This window comes from Hyperolius riggenbachi, chromosome 1, assembly GCF_040937935.1.
Source record: "Hyperolius riggenbachi isolate aHypRig1 chromosome 1, aHypRig1.pri, whole genome shotgun sequence".
NCBI classification, from domain to species: Eukaryota; Metazoa; Chordata; class Amphibia; order Anura; family Hyperoliidae; genus Hyperolius; species Hyperolius riggenbachi.
Window position 1 is genome coordinate 384,958,033 of NC_090646.1, and position 19,579 is coordinate 384,977,611.

Genomic DNA, 19,579 nt, shown 5'->3' on the forward strand with positions numbered 1-19,579 from the left:
TTATCTGATGGCATGTGACTCCTTGATGAATTATCTGATGGCATGTGACTACTTGATGAATTATCTGATGGCATGTGACTCCTTGATGAATTATCTGATGGCATGTGACTCCTTGATGAATATGAATTATCTGATGGCATGTGACTGTGATGTGTTGGGGGGGGAGCAATTTTAGTGTTTGCCATAGGCGCCGTATTACCCAGGTACGCCTCTGGCTGCCTCTTGGAGTGCGAGACTCCGCTCGGCCCTGCGATATGTCAGGAATCGGCATGGGCGGAGGCACGCTGAGGCTCAGGCTGCTGCAGAGAAGCGCACAGTACGTGTGCCACCAGCCCTGTGACAGTGTCCTGAGTGACGACGTGTCCTTCTCTCCTGCTCCCAGAATCCCGGCAGCTACACTGGCGCTGGGTCTGCAGACTGCTCTGCAGACAGTAAGAATAGAAGACCAGCAAAAAAGTAAGGCTCCCCATCCCCAACTTCCCTACGCTAAAGGGGGAATATGCCTATGCTAGATACACTGAGAGGGGAGGGGGGATCGGCTGCCTAAATACACTAAAAGGGGATCTGCAACTGCAAGACTAGTAGCCTAAGCCTATATACACTAAGGGGGGGATCTGCCTATTATATGCACGCAATGCGAAGAGGATGGGGGGCGCCAAAATCTGGTTACGCTCAGGGCGCTGTAAAACCTAAGGCCGGCCCTGCATGCAGCCTTCATCACACAAGCTGCTGAGGGAGCGCTCCAGCGGCCAGCGTGAGAGGAGGCGGAAGTGTTGCCTCCAGCGCCGCCACCAGCCATGACACTGCCGCCCTGGCCTCTCAGCCGCGCCTCTCTCCTTTCCTGAACAAATCAGCGGCCAGCAGCAGAATCTGATAGGACGCGGCCAAGCGGCCGCGTTCTACAGCTGCTGGCCACAAAATTCAATGGGATGCGGCCAGGAGGCCGCGATCTACCAATCAGGCGGTCGCGATCTACCGGTAGATCACGATCGACTTATTGGGCAGCCCTGATCTAAAGACTTAACTACTGTTTTGTATTTTTTCTTTTATTTCTTCTCTTTCCTTTTTTTTCTTTCCCCTTCTGTTTATGATACTCAGCCTAAAGCAATGTGCATTTAGATATATAATATCACAACTAATGAAGCAATTACCGTAGAAAACACAAACAATGATACAAACACGACCAAAAAGAGCATGTTTATGAATCCACTAATAAAGGGCTGTGCAAATTGAATGTGGCTGAGGTCTGCAAAATAATAAATTGATTGATCCAACAGATCCTCAGTGCTGTGTTGAAGATCAGGCCTACTGTAAAATATCACTTACCAAATTGTGACCTACCACTTGTTGTGAATTTTCTTGCCAAAACTCCATTTGTGCCTACAGAATCTTGTTCTTTGTGGCTCATTACTCTGCAGATAGCTTTTCTTGGGACCATTACCTCTTCAAGACGGATATCTGAAATAAACATGTTTGGATGTAAGGAGCCCTATTTGTCCTTCTTTTAGGACAGACTACATCTAAGGCCCAATTCCTACCCAAGGTTGTCTCGGCATCTCACTTAAATAGTGAAGGACCTCTCGCAGTCTCCCAAGACATCTTCTGCCTCTAACTCTATCCATTACCTGGATGTTGCCTCTTCAGACTGTGTGAATAACCATGTGTAATGGTGATCAGCAGCTTTACAGGAAATTCCCTGCTTGCAATTCAGACGGCAGCCCATTAATTTCAATAGGCTGCGTTTCCTCGCCCGAATTCACATGCAAGTAAATGCAGCAAATTTGAGTAAGTGGAAATGGGCCCTTATACAATGCCTGTGTATGTAATATGTGTTTATGTACAATTAAAGCGCACCTAAACTGAGAGGGATATGGATATTTTCTTTTAACCTTCTGGGAATTGTGCAGGGTAAATCGTACAGCGCACTTGTGGCCGCCTAACTCTGATGCAGCGTAGGATTAATGCCACCTGCCATTTCCGCTCCTGACACGATCGTGCGCACCCAAGAGGGGAGATTAAGCTGTCATATATCTCCCCTCAGTGATCAGGAGCCATCGCGATTGGCTCCTGATCACGTAATCACTATGATCGCTGGCCGATCGTAGTGATCACTATTGGCAGCGACGGGGAAGAAGAGGACGGGGACTCAACGTTCCCCCCCGGGTGATCGTCACTCCCCTCCGCTCTGGCCGGCACCCCCGTTCGCTCTGCCTTAAAGGGAAGGTTCAGGGAGGGTGGGTAAAAAATAAAAATCAAATTCCACTTACCCGGGGCTTCCTCCAGCCCGTGGCAGGCAGGAGGTGCCCTCGCCGCCGCTCCGCAGGCTCCCGGTGGTCTCCGGTGGCCGACCCGACCTGGCCAGGCCGGCTGCCAGGTCGGGCTCTTCTGCGCTCCAAGGCCCGGAACTTCTGCGTCCCACGCCGGCGCTCTGACGTCATCGGACGTCCTTCGCGCTCTACTGCGCATGCGCAGTACTTCTGCGCCTGCGCAGTAGAGCCCGGAGGACGACCGATGGCGTCAGAGCGCCGGCGTGGGACGCAGAAGTTCCGGGCCTTGGAGCGCAGAAGAGCCCGACCTGGCAGCCGGCCTGGCCAGGTCGGCCACCAGAGACCACCGGGAGCCTGCGGAGCGGCGGCGAGGGCACCTCCTGCCTGCCACGGGCTGGAGGAAGCCCCGGGTAAGTGGAATTTAATTTTTATTTTTTACCCACCCTCCCTGAACCTTTCCTTTAATGACGTCATCAAGCCACGACCTGGAACTTAGCCGCAGTGTGAGCGGGGATACCGGCCAGAGCGGTGTGGGCTAGAGCTACTCATTGCTGAAGGTGAGTAAAGGCTGCTAGCAATACGGGGGACACCTGGCTACACCGGGGACACCATGCCAAGCTAACTGTACTGAGGATCCGGCTGCCTGACCCACCCCAAACGCCCCCCCCCACTCCCCACATGTAAAATGCTCTGGTCCTTAAGGGGGGGTTAGGCAGCCAATCCCCAGAGGGTTAAACAATACCAGTTGCTTGGCAGTCCTGTTGATCTTTTTGGCTGCAGAATTGGATGAATCACACACCTGAAACAAGCATGCAGCTAATCTAGTCTGACTTCAGTCAGAGCACCTGATCTGCATGCTAGTTCAAGGGCTTTGGCTAAAAGTATTAGAGACACAGGATTAGCAAGAGAGTCAGGAAACTGGTATTAAAATGAAAAATCCATATCCTTCTCAGTTTAGATTCATGTGCCCAGTATTTGATTTGGCGCACTATCTGCACCCACCCTGCAGAGGAGACGTTCTTAGAAAAGCAATTCAGCTTGTGCTTACAGTCATTTATGGGAAATAAAACTAAAAACATCTAAGTAACCCTGACAAATTATTTTTTTTGTAAGAGCAGAAGGAAGAGTGACGTAACTCAGGGCTCCACTGTTCTGGCATCAAGTTGTGCGTGTTATGTCTGTCCAGCAGGCGGCAATAGAGAGGCGGTCACCGGGGCTAAGCCCGGAAGTATTCTCCGGTCGCCAGTGAAGAATATCATGGCGCCACCCGTCCAGATCACGGCCGCAGGGTCGGACAGGAGAAGTTTGGAGTTGTAGTATGCGCTGTGTAGACTTTCCCGGGGATCTTTCTTGGAATCAGGAGTGTTCCCGCCTGTGCTCGCCCTACGCCCAACAGGTGAGGAACCCCCCGACAAGGTGTGTGGCCGGGAGAGTGCGGCTCGGCTGACAGTAGTGCAGATCCCCTGCTCTGTGCAGCCAGAGGAATGTGCAACAAGTGTCACTGTCACAGCTCTGTCACCCTGCCTCTGCCCCTGTAGTGTGCACTCTCCTCTGCACTTATCGGGCATGATCGCAGTGTGTAGCAGTGTGTTTGTGTACACAGCACTCCCTTCCCTGCGTGGCTCAGGTTACCTCCTGCCATTGCCTGCTGCCAGGGCTGGTGTCTGCTTACACCCGGTCTGCCATCACACACACTGCACACAGCACAGTCACATGCGGGCCCAGATGGGCTTCTTGGTCACTGTAGGCATCTATCCCATGTCATCTAACTCTGATAAGCCTACACTATCTCCTGTAAAGGCGTATCTACAACACTTGGAAAGTTTTAATAAGTTTTGCATAGCTGCTTAGTTTTGCAATTTGCATAGCTGTTTGTTGTATGGTTCATTATAAAAGTAAATGCAAAACTTTTGTAATCTTGGGATCCTTCCATGCTGTGCATCTGCCCATTGCATTGGTGCTGAACAGTTGCACCATGTTTTAGTCGTGAGGTGCGACTATACAGTGAAGCATACTGTACTATGAAAGTATGCTTCACTTCCACTGTAAACGCACACTTTGTTACCTCAGTGGGACCCACCACACTTAGTGTGAAATGACCATAGGAATATCATTGCATCACAATGGATTCAGTGTGAAAGCACCCTAAGGCCTGGAACCCACTAGCAGCACTTTTCTAAGCACTTGTGATTTGAAATGCTATGTGTGTGATCCCACTTTTGGAATGTTTTTTTTTTTTTATTTTATATCCCCAAGAGCAAGTTGGCAGGAGCTTTTCAAATCACAAGTGCTTAGAAAAGCATTGCTAATAGGTCTCAAGCCTAGGCCTCTTTTCCACAAGCAGCTAAAGGCAGTGAATTTACATGGTCGTTGTACAGTTGACTCAGTCATGGAGTTTCATCTGATCTAAGCATGGCGGTTGCTGTCTTCTGGGTATTCTCTTTCTGGAAACATTTGTAATTGTGTGTTCTCAGAACGCTCCTTTCTGAGGCTTCCTCACACAGCTGTCGGGGAACACGCACAAAGAAAGCGGGCGCAGGTGGACCTGAGCATGCACCCTACAGGAAAGATGATTGTTGTGCACAAAGCATCAAAATTGAATGGAGGAAGGGTAAGCTGAGGGGTAACAAAGATTATGGGAGCATTGAACAAGCCACCTCATATATTTATTTTTAGTTCAGGTGTGCGTTAAGTTGTGTTGACAAGGGTGGTGAAATAAATTAACAGGGCATTGCCCAGACCTGAACATTTCTGACATAACAAAAGCAGCACCTGGTGTCAGGCAGCTGGACAATAATGTAATAATATGAGAATCAAAGTTTAAATGTGTAAGCAGATCAACTTTTCAATAATAACAGTAGGCAGTTAACCTGGTTATGCACATTTACCTAGACCTCATAGGGAACAGATTTCCAATCTCAACACCTTACTGCAGCACAAAGCATTGTGATTGGCCAAATAGTGTGGGCATAGTTTACTACAACCTATTGGGAACCTAGCAGGTATAGAGGGTGCTGTCCACCCAATCACGTTAACTGAATTTCCCTATGAGGTTTCCTGCTGGGTCCCCTAGTAGACTAGCGCCCATCTGCTGGTGTAAATTCCTAGTTCCTGCTGCAAAATAAATTTGCATGTCTAGTGAGCTTCAAGTTTTCTATTGCTGTCCAGCTATGATTGGCACAGATTAGAGATATGATCACAGAAATGGAACTATTCTGAGTTTTTTTTGTTTGCTCCCTCAAAAAGTTTGAACTAAGTGAGATTAGCTCAATTTTAAGTAACATGCTGTTTGCATCAAATATCGGAAGTCAGCATTTTAATTCATTGATTATATTAAAGGGGCGGCACAGACTTAAGAGCATCCAAAGATATGTGTACATATTGTGTTGGCAGAAACAGTACATGAAATAGAAGAAATGGTAGGGTTACGGCTTTGCCTCAATAAGCTTACAATCTAGAGGCAAAAAGGGTGGAAGCACTGGGTAGTGTGATAGAAAATAGTATCAGAGGCGTTATGATAACCGGTCTGTTGACATCTGCTATAGGAGGCAGTTTATGTTCTTGTATGAAGTGGTAGTTGGGTGGTTATGAGTTTGGCTTTTGCTGCATATATTTGGCATTATGTCCACAAGATGTTTATTTACTGTGTAACTGGTTGTTCATGTGTATCTCCATGGCCTTGTTAACAGTGGTGCGTTGCTGTGCAGTGTATTAGCGGCTTTGTAACACAACTTACTGCATTGCAATGCGCCATGGTCACAGTGTGGCTGGTTTGTTGCTGTATAATTGGTTGTAGTATCGTATGGCATGCAGAGCATTACCGTTAAATTTGCATGTTAACAGTAAAAGTTACGCATACTTTTCCTTGACTATGCTTCACTTTCCCCGACACAATACGTGGATAACGTGCAGTGCCGTTGTTCCAAACTGTTGTTTCACCTCTAGTAAAGCAACACCCCTACGGGCCTGAACACTCTATCACTTCGTTGTGCAATGCAGGTGGGCATGCAATGTCCTGCATTCTGCTTGAAATGCATGGAACAGTGCGTTGTCAGAATGCAGTCTTGTGTCCATCAGACAGTACTGCCTATGCACTATATCTAGCTGCTGTTCCTGCATCACACACATTGCTGAAATAATCTCATGCTTATGAAATGCAAATCTGTTCAGGCCATACTGCACCAGCATAGTCTAACCACATTGTGGATTGGCGGGATGAGTTAGGCTGAATACTCACCTGAAGATGGACCGGGGAACTTCACAGCGATGCCCCACCCCCGATGATGAGGCTTCTCGAACAATTTTCCTGCCTGCGAGAACATTGAATAGCACATAATGGGCACCAAACGGGAGGTCAAACAATCGCGGGAGTGGTCTGGGATCTTAAAGATCTGATCCGCCTTTACGGTCATTATTGCTTCACGTCACAAATCGTTGTTCGTGTAATTGTGCACATGTACCCAGGGCTGTGGAGTCGAAGTCGTGGAGTCGGAGTCGTGGAGTCGGGCAATTTTAGGGGCCTGGAGTCGGAGTCGGGAAAAAATGCACAGACTCCGACTCCTAATGAATTTGTAACTGTAATTAAAATAGAAAATATGATAAAATGTTCTATTTCTCAGATAATAGTCATTAAAAATAATGTATATATACAGTATATACACAGTAATAGCTGTGCTTAGTCCACAAAAATGAAATAAACCAATCAAAATTAGTTACTTGTGCTGCTTCAATAAAGCAGTCCCCGTATTTTTAAGGTCAGATATACATATCTGATTGTGACTGTATATATGATGTGTACACCGGAATCTCTTCTATATACTAAATAACATCTATGCTGTAAGAATAAAGCCTGATGTGTAGCTGTGTCACTAATAGAGATGGTCAACGAGATGGAAATAATTCTGCATTGATGCTGATTTATGCAAATGTATGTACTCCCTTTGCAGATGAAATCAAATAATTTGATATGTTGTTAAAATTTGGTTTGGTGACTACAAATTAAAGGGTAACTGAGACAGATGAAAAGTAAAGTTTTATACATACCTGGGGCTTCCTCCAGCCCCCTTCAGGCTAATCAGTCCCTCGCTGTCCTCCACCACCCGGATCTTCTGCTATGAGTCCTGGTAATTCAGCCAGTCAGCGCTGTCCGACCGCATGCCGCTCCCACAGCCAGGAACATTCTGCACCTGTGCAATAGTGCTGCACAGGTGTAGTATGCTCCTGGCGGCGGAGTGTGTGCATGCGCATTACGCCCGACTGGCTCAAGTACCTGGACTCATAGCAGAAGATCCAGGTGGTGGAGGAGGACAACGAGGGACTGATTATCCTGAAGGCGGCTGGAGGAAGCCCCAGGTATGTATAAAACTTTAATTTCATCTGTCTCAGGTTTACTGTGTTACACAGTAGTACTATACTCTACATATGCACTCCCTACAGAGCTGCAGGGAATCCACTGAGAATGCTGTCCACATTGAACACAGAGGTGTTGTCTGTTTACAATCTCCTCATTCCCCTGCAGAGTACCTGCACATCATTCTTACATGTACCCACGCTTACATTGCCTAGGGCCTGATAGATGTTCTTCCGGTTTGTACCTTTTACAAGTACTCTTACCAAGGACTAGTTTTAGTCTAAAGGGAATAAATATAGTAGTCTACATATCCTTCTCACTTCAGTTGTCCTGTAAAATTCCTAAGCGTTGGCAGTTAAGAGACGAATTTCATGTTACATATTTTTAATCAACAAAATTGTAATATGCAAATTAGAGGAGTCGGAGTCGGTGGAATCCTAAACTGAGGAGTAAAGGTGCGTACACACATGCGACTATAGTCGTTTGTAACGATCGTTCCCCGATCTTTACCAACGACGATCGTTACAAAAAACGAACCAACGACTATTAAGGCAAACGACGAACGAGGCAAATCGCTACAAAACAAAGTTCTGTCTTGGCGGATTTTTACCACCGACGATCGTTAGCAAAAGTGGTACATCGTTGGAAACGATCGTTCGTACCAGGCTGGACATGTGTGTACGTAGCATAAGAGTCGGAGTCGGTGGATTTTTGGACCGACTCCACAGCCCTGCATGTACCCACGTTGCAAGATCGTGGAAACAATTACTCATCACAAAAAAAATCGGTCATCTGAAAAATCGACCTGTCAAATTGAACAATTTGAATCAGTAAGATACACACAGGATAACAAAAGTTCTTAATACAGGTGACTATATCGCGCTTTATAAGAAGCATTTCAAAGCAGCAAAGGCAGCGTATCAACTGTTTATCACCTAAGCTTCCTGGATGCTGTGAGTCACCTGACCGAATATACCAAGGGATAAACTCATCAGGGAAAAGTCCCAAAGCAATGAGACTGATGAGGCCTGAAGGTTGTGGCCAAGTGGTGTTGCTTATATAAACTATGTGATAGTAAGTCTGTAAACTCTAGTGGATCTGGTGATTACTTTCATAAAGCTGCTATACATATTAAAGATTGTGCCTACTAATGCGTTTGCTTTGTTTACCTATACAATCAACATATATAGTTCCACATAATGTTCAGGTGCTGTAAGTTTGTGCATCAGCAGGCTGTCTCTAGTGTCTGCACATATCGCCCACTTGCGTTTCTATTGCCAATGTATTTAGCCTTGTGTTGGACTAGCCAGAGGGGATCTCTTGGGGGGAGGGCGTGTCTGTGTGTGGTTTTTTTTGTTTTTGTTTTTGTCTTTGTTTTGTTTTTTGTTTTATAGAAAGTATTTTTTGCCATTGTTACTTACAGCTGAGTGGTCAGGCCTTTATTGCAATTGTCACATGAACAAAGCCAAGTTATCTTACAGATTACTGAAATTGCCTCTAATGCTGGGAATACACAATGCATTTTTTTCCGTCGATCTATCGAAACATCTATCTAACACAAAATTGTATAGTGTGTACCTAGCATAGGCTCACATTCAGATGTACTAGATTCAAATAAAACACAGCAGACAGAATCCTAAAATACAGTGAAGCCTTATACTGCTATTGCACTGACTCTTTATCTTCTATTGGTTTTATTTGAAAAAAGAATGTCTTGCTTTCAAAAGTTTAAATGATTTAAGCTTAAAGTGTACCTGAGATGGGGCCACAACAAAAAATCCTACATACCTGGTGTCAAGAACCGGCCCGCGGCACGCCTGCGTATACGGTTCCCGACTGCGGGTTTGACCAGATCAAGCGGGGAACAGCCTTATTCGAGCTAAAACAAGGCTGAGACCCCTCAAAACACCTCTCACTGCCACCACTAGCGGTTCGCTAGACACTTCCACTCTGCTGTCGAGTCCTCAGCGCGCAATCGGCGTTTTCATATTCGGGTCAGCTTTGCGCTTAGGCCGAATACGGGAACGACACACACACACACGCACACGCACACGCGCACGCACACACACACACACTTGCAATCTTACACTGTAGTGAAGCAAAACCACTAACAGTCGTTCCGAACGATACTGTTAGCTACTCTGCTCTCGAGCTACTCGCACTGGCGTTTTCGTACGTTGGGTCAGCTGCGCGCTTTAGGCCAATGTATGACAAACGCCCCCACACACAATGCAATTACAATTTCATATGGTAGTGTTGCTCAAGCATACAATTAGGCATGGACTTATACACAGTTACACTGCAGTCTCCTCTAGGCTATGAGTGTTACTTTAGTACAGCAGAAGTCAAGCTTATTAAATAATAATTTAATATTCCATGAAAACGTGGAACAATGCAGAACTTAATATATACAAAAGATGTACAAAAAACAAAGTAAAAAAGTGCAAAGTAAAAAGTACAAGATAAACGTTACAAAAATTAAGAGTTTACAAAGATATACACACACTATAAGTTGCCAAAAATAAAAATGGAATAAACGTAAAGTGAACTTTTACCATCGCAAATGGCCAACCGTGGAGAGACGCGGATTTACCGATTTCCTCGGGATCATCTCTAGCAATGAGCTACTCTCGAGAGAAGATACCTGTGACTGCCCTGGACCAGCTTAAATAGTTTGAATTGTCCCCTGGGGCATTTAATGTCCAGCCCCCAGGAACTAATGCAATTTCCCAGTTTGTGACATCACCAAACGCTTGTCATAATCTTCCTGTGATATGCGAACTCCACAGGGCTCCTGTTTGGATGTGGGGAACTAGTTTTAATTACATCCTCAGAAGACATAATTCAATTTCCAGAGATCTCACGTCCATGTATGAAAAGTGTATTATAGCACATACATGAAAAGACTTCACTAGTCCAAGTTACAGGTGACAATTGATTAAGGCTTCCTCCACCCTCCAGCAGGCCTGTCATATGTAAATGTCAAACATTCCTGTCCACTTTGAACTTGGCAGACTCACTTAGTCGGATATTGTTCTGACCAACAGGCAGCCGTCTACATTAATACAAAAGATCAAAGCAATGCCACACATTTGCAGGGTAGCAGACAAAAGGGAGCCTCATTACCTATTTCTGGCTGTCCAGAGAAACTGTATGCTAATATCGGTCTATTGACAAACACGACAAACACACACAATCGCATTAAACAGTCCTTGAAGCTAGCTGCCAATAACTTCAAGCCAGGCTGGCTGACATCCACCTCTGAAAGATACACAGCAGATAGCAAAATGATAGAAATATGTTCCTGTATTCCCTAATATCATCAGCACCTCAATATATCACCACACCTGGGGCTTTCTTTAGCCCCCTCCAGCCTGATCTATCCCACACCATCCTCTTCTGACTCCCTGTTCGCCCGCAATTAGCCCCAGGAAATCCTCCAGTCGGAGCAGGCGCAGTCCGGCCATGTGTGCTCCCCGTCTCGCTCCCGTCCTCGGAAGCTTTCTCTGCCTGCTCAGTAGTACTGTGCAGGTGCAGAACGCTCATGGCGGTGTGAACGTAGCGGGAGCAGGCGGCCAGGCCACGCATGCGCAGTTGGCTGTACAACCTTCCATGGCCAATTGCGGGCGAACGGGGAGTCAGTAGACTATGGCATGGGAGCGATCAGGCCGGAGGGGGCTGGAGGAAGCCCCAGGTATGTATTTTTTTTTGTTGTTGTTGTGACTGGAAACCAGCATCAGTGATGCGGTGCGTTGTGCCCGATGCACTGCATCGCATTGTCAAAAACGGGTCTATAGGGAACACCGCACTATTACGTGGTGTTCCCTGTCTGGCCACCGGCCAAGCAGGAAGTGATACGCTCTTGCCGTCACTTGCTGCTTCCGGTATGTGGAAATGGTAAAATACGCTTCCGTGCATGCGTCGCCATAGACTAACATGACTTCCGGGCCGATGCAGATCGAAGCAAACCGTAGCAGTAACATAGTTCTTGACCTGCGTTGGGGATGTGGCGAAAATGTCACTTGTGTCATGCCATACTGTGCAAGTATGAACGTCTCCAAGACTTTCATTGCCCGGCAGTGGTGTGTGCTAAAAATATTGCATCGCCTCAGTGTGAAAGGGCCCTCGGGTTTCCTTTAAAACCACTTAAAAGATCTGCTTTACATGAGTCTTTGTAGATTAACAGGCAAAAAGGTATGTAATTCCTAGAAACTTCAGAATTGAGAAGGCTGCTTTATCAGCTCAATACCCCCCCCCCCCCCCCCCCCCAGAGAAAAACCAATGATGAGATCTTTTCATTGTAGCGTATTCCTCTGTTCCCACATCTTTTGACTTTTTTAGGTTAAAAATAACTTGAAAATTCCTTTAAAAGACTGCAATTTTCCTCTTTATCGACTTAGCAGCTGTGCAAATGTTTGAATTTTATCAGATATATCTCGCTGTAAGGCTCAACACACACCATACAATCTTGGTTGTACAGATTTACCAAATCTCTGTAGTATAAGGGCCAACAGATTGAAAACACCTTGAATGACTGATTGGATAAGCTCTTATACTACATAGATTTGGTAAATCTGTACAACCAAGATTGTATAGTGTGTTGAGCATTAGGATAGTGTCCCACAGATGACTGATTTCTAGCTACTAGCTGCCAATGTACTTGTATGGATAATAGTATTCTTTTCCACTTTACTACACAAATTAGTTTCTGGTGCCTCTTCTGGCATTGCTGGTTACTGTAGACTAGTGTTGGTCTATAGGGGGCTAGGATTGCTAGAAGGGAACTGAAGTGGCTTTGCTATCCTAAGCTTTGATGGGGAAAGCTACTGGTGAGGCAAAGATAAGACCTTTCTTGGTCAGAGGCATTGTGGAGTCACTGGGAGAGCTGAGTGTTAGGGCATGTGTTGTGTAGGGTTTAATTTGGTCTTTACAGGACACCTGAACTGAGAGAGATGTACAGTACCTCGTGCATCCTGTATGTGGAGTGTGGGGCTGCCCCGATATACTTCCAAGCTGTGGTATAGACATTGCTTACAAAGGTGCTTCCATGGATGCTTTGAAATACATTGAGATGTAACAACGTTACTTTCAGGCAGGGAACACACCTAACTGTTTTCGTGCACGTTTTCTGCACAGAAAAACTCTGAACTCATGTTAATCAATGTGCTAGTTCACACTAAATGTGTTTTTTGCACGCAGAAAAAAAACCTGACATTCTGCACAATTTTATATTTAGGTGGGGACTAAGATGGCCATTCCAGAATGTTGTACTTGTTCCTCTGCATGAATGCCTTAGTGGATTTTGAGCAGTGTTTAGGGGTGTTGTCTTGTTGAAAGATCCAGCCCCGGCGCAGCTTCAGCTTTGTCACTGATTCCTGAACATTGGTCTCCAGAATCTGCTGATACTGCGTGGAATCCATGCGTCCCTCAACTTTGACAAGATTCCCAGAGATTTTTCTTGGTTTGCCACTTCGAGCCTTAACTTGAATTGATCCTGTGGTCTTCTATTTCCTCAATATGTTCCTAACTGTGGAAACAGACAGCTGGAATCTCTGAGACAGCTTTCTGTATCCTTCTCCTAAACCATGAAGGTGAACAATCTTTGTCTTCAGGTCATTTGACAGTTGTTTTGAGACTCCCATGTTGCTACTCTTCAGAGAAAATTAAAAGAGGGAAACTTACAATTAACCCTCTTAAATACGCTTTCTCATAATTGGATTCACCTATGTAGGTCAGGGGTCATTGAGCTTACCAAGCCATTTGAGTTCCAATAATTGGTTCTAAAGGTTTTGGAATCAATAAAATAAGTGCCCAAATTTATGCACCTGCCTAATTTTATTTAAACAATTATTGCACTCTTTCTGTAAATCCAATCAACTTTATTTCACTTCTCAAATATCACTGTGTGTCTGTCTCCTATACGATATATTTAACTTACATTTTTTTTTTTATCATAACAGCCAACAATTTGAACAGGAAAATCATGACAATTAACAAGGTTGCCCAAACTTTCGCATCCCACTATATATGAAGGGGAAGGAGCCTTTATTTTTGTGCTGATTGAGGGCACCGCCAGAGAACACAGAAGTGCAATTTCCAGATACAGAGAAGCAGCTGTAATTGGTATATGCTTTCTTATAGGCATTTGCACATTTATCAATTGCATTACTGTCTGCTGCCTTACCACACAACAGTGCATATTTTCCCAGACAGCGGAATGTTTTGCCATTCATCAAATGAACGATCGTGCCTCTGCACTGGACCTGCAATGGATCCTCAACAGAGGCATGTATGCAATGCATGAAGTTTTAGGCCCAGGTCACACTGGCACTAAGGACTTGTTTCCATATAGTGCACTTTCATATATGCTTATGGAAACGCTATCGCAGGGACATAGACTGCACTGTCTGCCGTTTCCATCCATGCGCAATTCACCGCTGAATCGCCGCGCATGGTTTCCTGCATTTCAGGGTGCTTCAGTCCACAATCCCATTTAGTATAATGTATGGGATCACAAGCCCCGCCCCCCCTGCCAGGAGTGACGCGCCGTGCAGAGCCATGGTGCTCTGCGCTGCATGGAAAGGAAACGAGCCCTAAGTCATTGTAGCAAATTGTAATGGAATGAATCCTAACAGATCCAATGTTAACCTATGGATCCATTCACATTGGTCTGTGAACGGACCACGGATTGCTGAACGGACCACAAGTTTGGTGCTGCAGTTTGGTGGTGTGCGGGGGATGGAACTGAACCAACTGGATGGAAGTGGATCTGTTGGAACGGAAATCGGATCTGTTTTCATGGATCCATTTACCAGAAAGTGCCAGTGGGAACTGGCCCTTACAGTGCGCCATGAACTGGCGTTGAGTTTTCTATCTGGTTTGAAAGCTTTGTCTTCTGACTACAGAAGAACCGTACTTGTGAGATTACAAGACAATAACTCAACTGTATTTTTTTGTTTTATTTATAAAAATGTTCTCTTCATTCCAGTAGAAGCAGTGCATTTGAGTTGTTCTTGCTGATGCATGGTGTTTAATAATGGCATCACATGCTTAGATTACTATCTGAAAGATTGATGTAGCTATAGATAACACAGAAAAATGAGAAGTAAACTCTCTCTAATCGGCCATAAATTCCATTCCTGAAAATAAATGAGTAAGTCACTGACATTAAGCTATAGAGCTCCATTTGTATCAGCACGTGGGCTGAAAGTCTCAAATCTGGCATGTTTATTATTTAACTATTTATAACTAACCTAGAAGGCTAACTAGATTGTTACTGATAACTGTAATTTGGCTTAAAGCAGACGGGACACAGACATTGTTTTTGTGATCTTTGACAAATCTTACCAGCATGTACAGTATGTAGTGTGTTGGTTAATCTGAGTATTGATGAAGCAGATGGTTTAGGTCAGGGGTGTCAAACTCAAATACAAATTGTGCCAAAATTGGTCACTGGGACCAAGTCGTGGGCCAACCTCAATGTCTAGTGGCCAACTCTCTCACTTATTAAATTCTCTGGTGTAAAATGCCCCCCCACCCCCTCCCAGTTCACGCCTGTCTAATGCCTCCTCTCTCCCCTAAACAGTTTCTTTTTGCCTACTGGTCCTTCCTCCTTCCACTATACAGTTCCGTGGTTTTCAGTGGTCCTCCCTCCAGCCCCTATACGGTTCCCTGCTGTCGAGTGGCCCCCTTCCCTCCCCTGTACAGTTTTTTTTTTTTCTGGTTTGTACTGGTTCCCTTCCCACCCCTAAACAGTTCCCTGGTGTCTAGTATTCCCCACTTCCACTCCTAAACTGTCCCATGATGTCTAGTGACCCTCCTCACCTATACAGTTCCCTGGTGTCCAGTGTTTTTCCTCTCCCGCCCTATATGGCTTCCCTGGTTATCTAGGGATTTACCTCCAATATAGCTTCACTGGTGGTCTACAGTAAGCCCAAACATAATCACTTGAGGGCCAAACTTGATGGCTCTGCAGGCCATATTTGGCCCCCTGGGCCGGAGTTTGACTTCTATGGTTTAGATCAGGGGTCCTCAAACGTTTTGGGTCAAGGGCTGGGTCAACATACTTCAGTCTGTTGGGGGGCCGGAGTATACATAAGATGACATAGAAGTCTTTGCGGGACTGACAGTGAAGCATACCCAGGTGACAACCTGCAGTCCAATTGAACAGCAGTGTCACCTGATGTGGAATTTGATTAGAAACCAGCGAAATTACTGCTTTTCTGGCTTCCATGTGGATGGGTGGTGCTATCACTGCTATTCCATATGCGGACCACCAATATTTAAAGATGTAGCTGACCGCATCTGTAAGTAATACATTTTCTGTGTGGGGGGCTGGTAAAAAAAAGCCTCAGGGGGCCACATTCGGCCTGCGGGCCTTAGTTTGAGGACCACTGGTTTAGATAGACAATTTTTGCTATATAGCTGTTGGTTATAGGACTCAGTCATAACGATGTACATTTGGAGGCAAATGTAAGGGCTTGTTCACACTATGAGCGTTATCTGTTTTTTTTTTTTTTTTTTTTTTTTTTTTTTTTTGTTTTTTTTTAGCGCTGGCGATTTTTGAAATCACTTTGAAAGCGCTTGAGCAATGATTTCCTATGAGAGTGTTCATACTTGAGCTCTTCACTTTCTATTGAATTGCAAACTAATGGGTAGAAAACGTAGCAGGAAATGGAGAATACAGGAAAATATGGGTCATGGGAACTGGTAAGAACAAAATAGGGAGAAGAATACCCTATGGAATTACTAGCTTGGACTCCAGATGATTTTGTCCGTCCCAGCATTGTTGATGCTAGTTTTGCTCCACCATCTCAGTGGAGTTGTCAGCAATGACACTTAAAACATCAAGTTTGGTAAAAAAAAAATATTTACCAGATCCTTCAGGGATCCCCTCTGGCCATCCACTTTCCCCATCACCCTGCAAGCATATGTCGCTGATGTATTAGAAGAGATTGGCCTCAATTCACTAAGATCATGCTGGAGATAAGGCAAGAGAAAACTTACCTCCACACAGTGATAGTTATCTTATCTCTTCATTCCTTAATTTACCTCCTCTGTAGTTAATTTACCTCCTCTGTAGTTAATTTACCTCCTCTGTAGTTAATTTACCTCCTCTGTAGTTAATTTACCTCCTCTGTAGTTAATTTACCTCCTCTGTAGTTAATTTACCTCCTCTGTAGTTAATTTACCTCCTCTGTAGTTAATTTACCTCCTCTGTAGTTAATTTACCTCCTCTGTAGTTAATTTACCTCCTCTGTAGTTAATTTCACACTCAGTTAATTAACAGCCTGTCTTTAACTCTGGAGTTATTTTAAGGATTGGAGAGTTAACTTAAAGACAGAAGAGTTAACTTTTTAGGTTTGCCTGAGGTAAAATGTTTCCTGAATACTACATGCCTTATCACCATGGTAACAACTCTAGAAGAGTTATTAAAGACAGGAGATAAGCTTAGTGAATTGAGGCCATTGTTAGAAGAGAGAGTAGAAGCCTAGAGAAGGGTCACCAAGGGATCAGAAAAGTGTACCTGATTTCCTGTGCTTTCTTTTATATACATTATTTTTTTTTTTCCATTCAGGGTTCTTTTTCCTCTGAGTTTCTGGCAGGGCTGTGGAGTCGGTCCAAAAATCCACCGACTCCGACTCCTCAGTTTAGGATTCCACCGACTCCGACTCCTCTAATTTGCATATTACAATTTTGTTGATTAAAAGTATGTAACATGAAATTCGTCTCTTAACTGCCAACGCTTAGGAATTTTACAAGACAACTGTGAGAAGGATATGTAGAAGGAAGTGAGAAGGATATGTAGACTACTATATTTATTCCCTTTAGACTAAAACTAGTCCTTGGTAAGAGTACTTGTAAAAGGTACAAACCGGAACAAAGAACATCTATCAGGCTCTAGGCAATGTAAGTGTGGGTACATGTAAGAATGATGTGCAGGTACTCTGCAGGGGAATGAGGAGATTCTTCCTCTATTACACATTCTTCATGCACAATCTGAACAAGGTTTATGGGTGACAGACAACACCTCTGTGTTCAATGTGCACAGCATTCTCAGTGGATTACCTGCAGCTCTGTGGGGAGTGCATATGTAGAGTATAGTACTACTGTGTAACAAAGTAAACCTGAGACAGATGAAATTAAAGTTTTATACATACCTGGAGCTTCCTCCAGCCGCCTTCAGGATAATCAGTCCCTCGTTGTCCTCCTCCACCACGTGGATCTTCTGCTATGAGTCCAGGTATTTGAGCCAGTCTGGGGGTAGTGCGCATGCACACACTCCGCCGCCAGGAGAATACTACACCTGTGCAGCACTATTGCGCAGGTACAGAATGTTCCTGGCTGTGGGAGCGGCATGCGGCCGGACATCGCTGACTGGCTGAATTACCAGGACTCATAGCAGAAGATCCGGGTGGTGGAGGACAGTGAGGGACTGATTAGCCTGAAGGGGGCTGGAGGAAGCCCCAGGTATGTATAAAACTTTACTTTTCATCCGTCTCAGTTACCCTTTAATTTGTAGTCACCAAACCAAATTTTAATAACATATCAAATTATTTGATTTCATCAGCAAAGGGAGTGCATACATTTGCATAAATCAGCATCAATGCAGAATTATTTCCATCTCCTTGACCATCTCTATTAGTGACACAGCTACACATCAGGCTTTATATTTACAGCATAGATGTTATTTAGTATATATAAGAGATTCCTGTGTACACATCATATATACAGTCACAATCAGATATGTATATCTGACTTTAAAAATATGGGGACTGCTTTATTGAAGCAGCACAAGTAACTAATTTTGATTGGTTTATTTCATTTTTGTGGACTAAGCACAGCTATTACTGTATATATACTGTATATATACATTATTTTTAATGACTATTATCTGAGAAATAGAACATTTTATCATATTTTCTATTTTAATTACAGTTACAAATTCAGTCGGAGTTTGAGTCTGTGCATTTTTTCCCGACTCCAGGCACCCAAAATTGCCCGACTCCACGACTCCGACTCCGACTCCACAGCCCTGGTTTCTGGTGTCGGTCTAGCTACAGTTTGTGTATTTGTCAAACACTTCATTGGTTATTGGGTGGGCAGTGGGGTTGAAGGGTCTGAAGCTGTATTCAATTGTTTTGCCTAGAGTTGGAATGTAAGGGAATCTCTGGACAAAAACCTTGCTTTCATAACTGACAACGCCCCAGACTATAACGTACGTTAGTTATGGACAAGTCTCCGTTGGTTAAAGGGCAAGGGCATTCCAGACTGCAGCATTGATTTCTGGTACCATGTAACTTTGGGACAGGAACAAGGTATGGCTTAGAAATAAGGATGATTCTTGTGTTGCTTGAAATTGGACCAAATCAGTTTGGCCAAAAATGCATCGATTGGACCACTTTGCAACACATTTTGCATCAAGCAGGAAAAATGTGCTTCCAATTTATCTGTCATTTTATGCTGCCAAAAATAAACAGAACTGATAGCAGACATTTTACTAAAATCCTTTTATAAACATGGTGCTTTGTGGAGACAGCACATTTTTAATGTTTTATGTTTTCTACATTTTTAGGATTTGGAGAAAGTGCCAAGTGACTAATTTCCTTTTTATGATGACACACACTTTATATGAATATGATCTAAAGCGTCAACTCATTTTCAAACAAGTCCTAAAAACAGATGAAAAAAACACTGGTTAAACAAATAAAACACAAATATTCTATTTGGTTATTTATTTATTTATTACACAGAAATGATACAATAACTCATCTGCATATGTCAACAATAAGTGAATCCTTGAAGGGAGTCTTAAAGAGAACACGAGGTGAGAGAGAAAAGTAGACTGCCATATTTACTTCCTTTTACACAATACTAGTTGCCTGGCAGTTCTGCTGATCCCTCTTTCCTCGGGGTCTGTTTAAGTGATCAGATACTCGACAAAGCAGAGAGAAGGCTCTGG

At 44.3% G+C, this 19,579-nt stretch overlaps 1 protein-coding gene across 3 annotated transcripts in view; it reads left to right on the top strand.

Moving 5' to 3' along the window:
- The first annotated feature begins 3,500 nt into the window (after positions 1-3,500).
- Positions 3,501-19,579, top strand: part of DENND4C (DENN domain containing 4C) — a 125,838-nt gene continuing 109,759 nt past the window's right edge. For all 3 annotated transcript variants that reach the window (XM_068234394.1, XM_068234396.1, XM_068234395.1), the window contains exon 1: positions 3,501-3,663. The gene's annotated coding sequence lies outside the window, so the exon portion shown is untranslated. The remainder of the gene's footprint in view (positions 3,664-19,579) is intronic.